Source organism: Podarcis vaucheri (assembly GCF_965113315.1).
Source record: "Podarcis vaucheri genome assembly, chromosome: 5".
In the NCBI taxonomy this organism is placed as follows: Eukaryota; Metazoa; Chordata; class Lepidosauria; order Squamata; family Lacertidae; genus Podarcis; species Podarcis vaucheri.
The window spans coordinates 67,320,579-67,329,365 of NC_138763.1; positions in this window are offsets into that span (position 1 = coordinate 67,320,579).

Sequence of the window (8,787 nt, forward strand, 5' to 3'; positions counted from 1 at the left end):
AAAGCAGGACCTGTAGAAGTTATTTTTGGGAAGGTGGTGTGATTTTGGAGAGTCCCAAGGGTCAGAATGAGAGGCTTGGGAGTTGTTTGGAGTGATGAATTGGGGCCACTGGGCTTAACATTCCCATCCATCTATTACTCCATGCCAGTTTCCAGAAAGAGGCACAAGATTCCTTAAGATGCTTTGAGCTCTGTCGTTTTTACAGGTCCTGCAATTTCTCATTTTCCCAATCTTGAATTCAATTCTTCACATCTCGTGGCAATTTGTGATTTATTTATTTAGAAGAATCCTCATGGAAATTCACCATCATTTTAGTGCGAATCTCTCATAATATATATTTTTTCTATGCAGTTTTGACAAATATGGACACTTTTCCCCAAGCTATTTTCCCTTATAGAATGCTTTTAGTGTGTTATACCAAAGCATTCTTTATGCCAATATATGCATTGCTTGGCTGGAGAACTGCGCTGCAAAATTCAGAGAAATGTGAATTTCAAAGAATGGTTGTGTTTCAGTTTGTGGATTCAGCCACATTATTAAAAATGAGACGTTATAATTGCATTGTAACACTGTGGCATCAGATGGCGCTGTAGAGCTGAAATCGGAACTCTATTAAATTTTCCATTGTGAGGTTTAAAATGCACCCCCCGGAGCATTTTCAGAGCATTTTTAATAGCAATGTAGATGCAGCCTGTCTATTGTTTCGGAGGGTGCAAATTAGGCAAGTTCTTTAAAAGTGAGCTGAATCAAATTTCTTCTTCATCCCTACTTCACAGGCATGCATGCCTTCATCAGTGGAAGGAAAAGCATATTTTCAAAGTTCTGGTGGCTGACACTCAGGAGAAATTGTCACCTATTAGCTCCCACCCTCCAACCATTCTGAGCAAGTAACATGCAATCTGCCTGACAAAAGGAACAGCTGGTCAGAGGCCATAACACTATTCCTAAAGGCCCTTTAGTATCTTTTCAGAAGGTGGGTGGGGTTTCTCTCACTCTCCCACATTTCAGACCACACACCTATATCTTCAAGCCAACTCTGTGGTTCTCATGCTGAGCAACTTAATAGTATAAGCTATTAAATAGGTTTATGTCCTTGGTGTGCATGCCAAGGACCACACACGGTGACTGTTTGACCTGTGTTGCTGAGATCATTGATGCATTTAGTGGAAGTGCAACCATACATTTGAGTTTAATCTTGTATATATCCAAAAGGGGATATATTTCCTGGGACACTTCCTCCACCCCCCTGCAACCCCTATCCTTCAGCCCTGAAATCTGAAATTGCACCCTTCTGATTCGTACCTTCAAACAGGAGGGAATGACTAAAGTAGAATCAATGGTCTTCAACCCTTTCAGGCCTGAGGGCCATGTATGTAGCTGAGTAGGAGAGCAAGTGACTTGCATGCAGAAGATCCCTGAATGAATCTCCAGCATCTCCTGGTGGGCCAGGGAAAGACCTGCTCTCTGATACCCTGGAGAGCCACTGCTCATTGGTGTAGAAAATGGACTCAGTATAAAGTAGATTCACATGTTCCTAAGTGGGAATAGTTGTGTGGACCACCTGGATCATCTCTGAATTTCATGGCACTAGTAAAACTTCAACATTAACCATACCAGCTGTAACATTTTCATAGCCCCCATGAATCCCTCAGCGATCCCATTAGTCTCCAAGAGTGGATCACTCTAATACAGCAGATGGTTAACCACTTATCCTGGTCCTGATCTGGTATCGCAATTAAATCTTCCAGACCCCTCCAAGATTCCATCAATTTTGGTGTCAGCAGCAATCATCAACAACGACAACAAAACCCCACAACACAAAGAGACACACAGCACTGTGGCGGGTGATCTCTACCTAATGAAGATAAATATCATGAAACACCCCACTTCAGATCACAATCCTCCTGCCTGGTTTAGGAAACCAAGTTCAGAAAGTCTTTTGTCACATGTTTTGGGATGGTTACAAGCCCCAAGGGTTGTGATGGTGACCATGAAACCCTGAGCAGCCCTAACAAGAATTTTGAAGCCTTATGGTTGGGGATGGGCAGATTTGTCCATTTTGGTTTCCCAACCTTTAGTTCAGTTCTCCATGTCTGTTTCATGTTTGTGTATATATACTTAAAAACTAATGAAGATTCATCAGCATTTTAGCTCAAATTTCTTCCAATATATACTTTTCTGTGTGCAGTTTTGCCTCGGTTTGGTTTTGACTAGAAAGAAACTGAAAAGCTGACCCTAGAAAAACAGAAACTAGAAATAGCCAACTTCTTCATTTGGTTCCTGTATAGACATGCTGAAGACATACTCTTTAGTTCCCAAGTTTTGAGAATCCGTCTCTAACCCAATTTCACATCCAGTATTAGTCATACTCTTTTGATCTGCCTTGCTGGAAATTTCATTTTGCTTTCATGGGACAGAGCACAGTGCACCTAAGAGGATTATTTCATATTGCAGCGAGAGAGCCTATGAAGGTATTAGGTGAAATCCCTGATCTTCAATATGAGCTGAGTAGGGATGCCTGAGTCATTTGTTCCTGGAAAATTATGAGGTGAACTCAAATAATTCACATGTCCCACACTCTTGTGAAGATAGCAATGTAATTGTATGTCCTGCCCAAGGTGACTAACTCCCAGGAGCAGAACTAAGGTAGAATGAGAACCAAAGATGCGTTAAAATAGGCCACAGCGTTCATGATTACAGCAAGAATGTGAGGTTACCTAGGCATAAGACATAGACAGGTTATTAGAGAGCCCATCTGCTGTCCCTAGGTTACACCTGAGCCTGTCTGCTGAGGCCACGTCCTGGGAGTTGCCAGCACAATGGTCTCCACTGTGTCACAGGCCAACCATCTAGATTCCAGTGGGCAACTAGGGCTGAGTGATGTAAGGCCTGTGCAGCCTCCAAGACTCTATAATGGGGTCCCCCTTTGTTAATGATCCAGCCCAATACCTTATCTCACCAAAGCTGTGGCAGGAATAGCAAAATACTTATCAGTACAAACTGGAGCACTGCTGCAGTCACCACTGTCTCTAGGTAAGCCCACTAGAGACCACCAGTAGAGGAGGGGACCCGTTGAAAGGCATGTTGGCCTTTCAATAGGTAGTGTGTCCTGGGGGGAAAATGCACTGATTGCTTTCTTCTTAAGTAGTGCAGTGCAAAGCAGCACCACGTGGTGAGGTCCAGTGCTCTTTTTTTCTTCCAGGCTGTCCTCCCCCCTGCCTTTTATCTTTTGATGTCCAGTGCATGGCTTGTCTCTAAAACATCAGGTATTCTGATTACATGGGCTGTGTGCGTGTACGGAAAGGGCACTTTCATTCATTATTGTCCCCAGGTTGCTGGTGGTGGTCCAGGAGGGAGAGCAGCTGCTTCCTGGCTGCATCCCATCCTCGAGGTGGCAGGTAGGGAGAGAAGGATGAATGGAGGAGCAGCAAGAGAGTGACCAGGCACCCCTCTAAACACGGAGACAGGGCAGCAAAGAAGAAGGAGGAGGTATTGTTGTTATAGTGGAGCTTAGAGTGAGTAGTTGCTACAGCCAGGTCTAGCCTTTCTTGTCTCTTGCATGTACAGGCCAGTTAGGAGCATCTTACATGTGTTGAAAAACAAACAAAACCAAATTATATTGGCAATGTGAGTGAGGCAAAGAAGTCATGTTATTTACTCCATGATGGGGAAGGAGTCTGGAAGAGAAGGCTAGGAAGCCTAAAAATGGGTACAGTGGTACCTTGGGTTACAAACGCTTCAGGTTACAAACGCTTCAGGTTACAGACTCCACTAACCCGGAAGTAGTACCTCGGGTTAAGAACTTTACCTCAGGATGAGAACAGAAATCATGCGGTGGTGGTGCAGCGGCAGCGGGGGTCCCATTAGCTAAAGTGGTACCTCAGGTTAAGAACAACAAGCTCTGGCACAAAAAAATTGCAAGCGCTTCTATTTCCCCACACACACACAAAGAGAAAAGAAAAGAAAAGAAAAGGAGAGAAAAAGGGAGAATTTACAGGATTTGGAAGTAGGTTCTCCTTAACTTTGGCCAAATGCAGCAGATTCTGCATTCTAGGAGAGGTAGGGAGAGAGTTATGCTGAAGCTGGCATGAACTGTTGTATCTTTTCTTTTTTTAAAATGTGGATGTGGATGAAGCATGTGATGCTTTGTTTTTAAAGAAAAGGCTTGTGGCTACGATCCAATGAGCTTCACAGCAGTTCCCAGAACTCTGGGCCTAAGGGGCTATACTTCAATTATAAACTCTGTTTCTTTTGGAAAGGGCAGAGCACAGTAGGGTTATGTTACTTTTGTCAAAATCCCTTCATTAACAATATATCTGTGTTTCAGGTTTTATAAGGGTGCTGTAGCAAGCACAAATTCAGCGCCGTTTCTGAAGCAGCTGTGTTTTGGGAAGTTGTGTCATCTGGGTAGGATACTGGGAGAGAAGTCAGGGCCCCACTCAGCAGAAAGAAAAGGAGGGCTGTCCTTGTGTCTCTTTGGTCCACCCCCTTCATTTCTCTGTTCTGGGAAACATGGGAGCTGGTTGCAGCAGGAGAGGGAGACTCTCTGGAATCTTCAGCAGCTGCCCTCCGCTCTGCCTCTTGACCCCACTCTGCTTCTGCTTCTGCCTCTGCCTCTGATTCTGGACTGCTCTCTGCCACAGCCTCTTCCTGCTCACTAAACCCTGTTGCCTCCTCAGTTTCCAGCACCTCCTCCCCCAGTATTTCCCCTCTGACCACTCATTGTCATCCCACCACCAGTCTCCAGACTACGAGCCTTCTTCCCTTGTAGATTCCCCAGATAGTGCCTCCCACCACTCCTCTGTACCCAGCCAGTCCATGACAATTGCCAAGTACCAAGAGGGAGAAGGGCAAGGCCGCAGGGAGCTCTGTGCAGTGCAGGTGCAGCAGTGGTGTTCCTCCTGTTGCCGTACCTATGCTGTGCCAAAATTGCTTGCCACTTTGCCCCTCTCCTTGATTACTGGCAGTGATGCTCAACATTGGGAGCACATCAGCCACACTACTGTATCGACTGCTACTGCTATGATAGTTCTGATGATCTGCCACACTCTGCTGTGCCCAAGAGCAATTTCCCACATCTTGCACAAAAAGGAAATCATGCCATGCCTATTGGAATATTGTACAGTCTTGCATGAAATGTCCTGTTCAAGGGATAGCCAATGTAGAGCCCTCCAGATATTGTTGACTACAACTCCCATCATTGCCAGGCACCCAAATACATGGAGGGCACCATGTTGCCTTCCCCTACTTTATTTGGATAGAGCTATAAATGATAGGCTAGTTTGATTCATGAAAGCCCATCACGGCCACAGCATGCAGAAGCAAGCAAGGAAATGACTTGGTGTCTGTTTCAGTTCCTTCCCCTCATCACATATACCCAGGCTTTCTTTAGAAATGTGATCAGATGGCTAAAAACAATAAAAAGCAGAAACTAAATGAAGGTTCTGCTTCGGTCAGTAATTTCAGCTGCCGTTGAAGAAGTTGGCAATTTTCAATGGCATTACTGTCAGTTACAGATAGGTAGCCGTGTTGGTCTGCCATAGTCAAAATAAAAAAAAATTCCTTTCAGTAGCACCTTAAAGACCAACTAAGTTAGTTCTTGGTATGAGCTTTCGTGTGCATGCACACTTCTTCAGAAGTGTGCATGTATCTGAAGAAGTGTGCATGCACACAAAAGCTCATACCAAGAACTAACTTAGTTGGTCTTTAAGGTGCTACTGGAAGGAATTTTTTTATTATTACTGTCAGTGCGAAGGGAAGAGTTAGAAATGTGCTGCCCTAGTATTTTAATTTTTAAAACTGCTCATTTTAATACAGCTTTTTACTCAGGATTCTGGGCACAGTTTTTACAGAGGAAGAAGATCCATTTAATGGCCACCAGGTGTGAACATCTGATGCAAGATTGTGTCAAGGTCACTCTGTGCAGAAATTCACTGAGTAGCGGCAAGGTTTTCCAACATGTACACCCTCTACTGCTAGGGAAACATGCATCTAGGCCCTCTCTGAAGGAAAATCTACCCCTTTTTTATCCATGCCCTTTTGTATCAAAACTGGTCTCTGATCTGGGTCTAATGGAAGCCAGTGTGGCACAATGGTTAGGGAGCAGGGTCTGAATCCCCAGTCAGCCCTGAAGCTCACTGAGTGACCTTGGACCAGTCACCATCTCTTAGCCCAACCCACCTCATGTTGTGAGGATGAAATGGGGAGGAGGAGAACCATGTACACCATCTTGAGAGCCTTGGCAGATAAAGGTGGTATAATAATAATAATAATAATAATAATAATAATAATAATAATAGGAGCATGAATTGCAGCACCCACGTTTGCTGGTGGGGGGGCCTGTGACTCTAATGGTTGATATTAGGGTGAGGCAAATTAGCTTTGTTTTGTTCTATACTGAAATTCTTGAAGGTGTCTTTACACTGATAGCCTTTCTTAACTGTCTTTTCTTGGTAAAGGGTTTCTGTGCTTGCAGTAGAACCACCTTCAATAGTTTTAACCCAAGCTCTGGTGAGTAGGTAAGTGCCTCTTTTTTCTGCTCTTTTAACCTTTATTAGTTGTAGAAGTAGTTTGTGATTTGATATTGCATTGATTTTTAAAGTGTGTCATAATGTCACTTCTGAGCACCTTAAAGTATGATTCAAATACTGCATATAAATAGACACATCAGTCTGGTAGGGTTTGTACAGGTGGATTGCAGCAAAGCAAAATAATACGAATGACCAAGCAGAATGTAGTGAGCACTCTCTACAATGGGGAAATCCTCAGCTGATTTCATAGGGACAGAAAGCACTCTGTGCCTCTGTGGTGCCATGGGAAATCCCAGCAGCGTGAAAATTCCCTTCCTCTGATTGTTATGCAGAGTCAAAAGCCATGTCTAAAAAGGTGGATTGTGAAATGAAACTGTACAAACAGCTTTGAGTGGCAGGTTTGGGGGGTTGTTTTTAGTCCATTGGAAATCAAGAGTGAGTGGTTAATAATAACACTGAGAGAAGCCAGATGCAAAAGAATATCCTGCACCTTTGCCAAGATACACTTGCTGAAATCCTTTCTTTTACACAACTATTAAAGTTGCAGGAGCCCCCACCCTTTTTTTACCTGACCGCTCCATATGTATTGCAATATTAATATGCCCATCAACTGTCCCAGAGAAAAGGAACATACCATTTTTTCTTGTGGTGGGAGGTGGCCAAATGGCCACTGCAATCTTGCACAATTTTGGGCCACACTCTTGCCCTGAAAAAAGCCCTATCTTGCACCGCACCCCTAATCAAACATTTTCGGGCACCATGCTGGAAAAAGTGGTGGTTTGGGGGGGGCACACTCTTGCGTGGGTTATGCGACTCACACTGGAATGCAGCCCTGGAAGCTGGTGTCCCAGTTTGGAGTCACTTTATATTGGAGGAGATGCACTAAGGTTATAATCACAAGACTGCAAAATTATTGTAAAGGTGAAAGAGAGAGAGAGAGAGTACAGAAATGAGAAAAGAAAAGCTAGTGCTGTGTCAAAATCTATCCTCTACTTTCTAGAATCCACATCCCCACCTTTCTCTACCCCCAAAAAAAGTTTCCATTTTTTTCTGCCTCATTCTTTGGTGCTTTAGAAATTGGTGCAGCCAAGACATTTTGGTCTACAATTTCCCTGCTGGCTGGGGCTGATATGAGTTATAGTCCAAAACATCTGGTGGGCCTTATGTAGGTGAGGGGTGAGTTAGAGCAAGGAGGGCAAATGTTATTCTGATTTGCAGAAAAACTTATCCCAGGATGAGTGTAAGAAAGCATTAAAAACACACAACGAAGCAGCTCAACTTCAGTCAAAAGTTGAAAAGCATCAATTCCCATAGCTTTCCCTAGGCAGGTCTGTGATGCTTTTAAGAGCTGCGTGTGAAACATTAAAACAACATGTGAAATTTCTGCTCCCACCACTGCATCTCCATGCTGGAAAGACTGTTGCCTTGCACGCCAGCACAGCAGTTAAATGTCTGCACAGAAAGTCTATTCAAAAGACTTGGCAAATTGACCTTCATGGTATGCTCTCCCTGGTAAGCCCAAATCCAGGAACGATGTAAAAATCATATCCTGTTTCTGCAAGATACTTTAGAATTCTCCCTCCACCCAGCAATACACACACAGGTTCAGTGAATGTGTGAAAAGTGAAGGGGGAATGTAGTCACTGGAGTCTGTGCAACGCACAAAGGAGCCTCTGCATCCTTACAGCAGAACACATATAGGCTTCCTACCTGCTCAAGAACACTGACTTGAGTCTTTTGGAAAGCCACAGATGGATCACTTGCTATTTTCCGCCCAGGGCAAAAAAGCAATGAGGGAACAAGGGGGGAAAGTCAAGCCACTCTGCCCCATCTCAACAAGACAATGTGATCATTGGCCTACAGTTCCCATCCCTCCCAGACTGCTATCCACACTTGCAGGAGCTTGTGGAAGCTGGAGTCCAATAACAGGAATGACTTATCAGAGGACAGAGCACATGACCTGCATGTAGAAATCCCCACTTCAGTCCCTGGCATCAGCCAGATTCCTCCTTCATGTCTGTGGGAAAAACCCTGGAGAGCTGCCACTAGCCACAGTAGAACAGGCTGTCTTGGATAAGGCGACCTTATACTTAGAAGTCCCACTTCTACCGAATGCATTGAAAGAAAGCATATAATGATAGATGCTTCCTCTGCTTCCCCTTTTGTACTTCTCAGTGCAACATTTCTACAAATTAGCAGAATAGTTAGTTCGTTCACCCTCAGATCTCCCTCAGTTTGTTCTGCTATTTATGTCCTG